Source organism: Etheostoma spectabile, chromosome 1 (genome assembly GCF_008692095.1).
Source record: "Etheostoma spectabile isolate EspeVRDwgs_2016 chromosome 1, UIUC_Espe_1.0, whole genome shotgun sequence".
Classification (NCBI taxonomy): Eukaryota; Metazoa; Chordata; class Actinopteri; order Perciformes; family Percidae; genus Etheostoma; species Etheostoma spectabile.
Window position 1 is genome coordinate 17,210,906 of NC_045733.1, and position 2,372 is coordinate 17,213,277.

Here is a 2,372-nt window from a genome sequence, read left to right on the forward strand (position 1 = left end):
ACACTTTTATATAGCCAAATCAACTACAACGCACATCAAAAGAAGCACCCATTAGGTCACCTCACAGACCTCCATTTACACACACCTAGCTTTATTACCAGGTCCCTTTAACAGACATTAGTCAACAGCTTGCTCAGAGCTGTACGAGAGAGCGGTTGATGTTGTCTTCACGTGCGTGACCCCTCTGTATGGATGTTCAGTGGGTGCGTGAGGAAGAGACAATAGTGGGGGAAAGCCTATCTGCATGCCTGTCTGTACCTAATCTTGCATGCAAAAGGTGGTGTGTCAGACAACCATGAAGGTAACTTCAGATGGACAAACGGCCACTCTGAAATACGTCACTTTGTGAGGATGCCTTTGTTTCTGTGAAACCAAATCCCCATCCACATGAATGACATGGTGAGCTGGCTGCAATTGAGATGTCTACGCAGGAAGGCGTGTTGAACTTCTGTTACTCTCAATTTCTCCCCTTCTCGCACGATATCTCATCCCCAATACCTCCCTTCCCCATTCTCCTCTCTCTCCCCCTTTATATTCATCCTCATCACTCTGTCTTTCTGTGAGGCACAGCACTGCGATATCCAATACAGTCTGCACTTTTGACCGACTGAAAATGGAAAGCAAACACGAGTCCACCACCTTCTGTTCCTACTTAGTTCCAATGTATTCAGGATTCAGTTCTGCCATGCTTTGTCATGTGACACTCCCATCACCTCGATGGCCACATAGACAGAGTGTGAGTTTGTTTTACTGCCTGTCTTTATGTAATATAGAGGAATCCACCGTTAGTTTATGACAGGGGGGAATACTCCAAGAAATGTGCTAATATACATCCTTGAAAAACCTCAGCATGTGTGAGCCAGGTCTGTGAGATGATGAAGCTGTTACAGGTTTAGATCAGTAAACACAGTGGTATCCATAATCTCACATGCATTATTCTGGGTGCTTTAACAAGCCCTCCTCGCATCCCACATGGCCTTGGTGTGGGGTTCATCCAGACCACAGAGCTATGTTTACGCTACCAGCCGTATTTTTTCTAGTCTTACATGGTTGTGGTTTCTGCCCAAGACTTGTCTAGCAAGCCATTATTCCAGCACAGTGTTGCTACTGGACCACTGAAAATTGAAAATAAATATTAAAATGGAGATATCTTTCATTGCTTTGAAATTTTCTTTGTAAACAGCCAATGACTCAATCAGATCAATTAAACATTATGCCTGTGAGGTCCTGCAGGGCATGCAATCGCTGGACCTCAGGGTCTATTTTCTAGGAATTCCCAAGTCAGATGTGGATGTCTGGGCAAAGCCTATGACCTCAGACTTGTTGAGGACTCCACCAGGGTCATCAAAAACACTAAAACAAAAAAAACAGCACGACAGTAGAGAAGAACAGTTTTACTTTGTCACTGACTTTTCTTCCATCCAGCTCAGCACAAAGATGTCTAGTCACTGACTATTTAGTTGTTTATTCTTTAAGCATTCACATTGCTATCGTTCTAATAGTGACAATTGCACATTTGTAAGCATTCGCATAACTGTTCAAAATTCTGGGATGTTGCTGCCTCTGACGATCTTTAGTTCAGTATTTAATGCTAAGTAAGCTGAGTATACTGTTGGTTCAAACAGTTTTACTTTATTCGGTACATGCTGAAAATGGCAAGTTTTGAAGAAGATTTGGATCGTGCAATAACACAGGCCTGCTTGGTTCTTTCAGTGAACCATTGTAAAAATGTACTGTATAAAGAATAGGTTTACGGCATTTATTATCTAACAGGGACATGCTAGCATGTTTTCCCACCAGTTATGGATATTTTCCAAGCATGGCCTTATTGTGTGCAGTGAGTTAGTGGGGGTAATGTTAAATACAGAAAAATTGCATGGAACAGCCATGGTTTTGTCTGTGTCTCCTCAAACCCTGCAGTCAAGGGAGGTAGCTGCAGCTTACACTGGGCAAGATAAAGACAGATGGAAAAATTGCTGCTGCCTACGTGCAAATGTTTCACCAAAACAACTCCCTTCCCGAGACTATTTTGCAGAAACACCTCCACTGGGTCCGGAGTTTAGCACCGGCCAAGCTGATTGTGATTGGTTGAAAGAAATGCAAAAAAGCCAGGGCGTTTTTTTTCTCCTATCCCAGAATATCCCAGAACCCCAGTGTGGGGTGGTCAGACCTTACTTCAAAGCACTGTGGAGATAGGTCTGGCAATTGGAGACTAAAAGCTCAGCAACCATGAGGTATTGCATAATGACTTTTTGTGTTTATTATTATTTTTGGCCTCTATTATACAGCTCAGTGTAAAGACAGAAAAGATAAAAAAGGAAAGAGAGAAAGACGGGAATAGCACGCAACAAAGGTCGACCAGTCAGATGCGA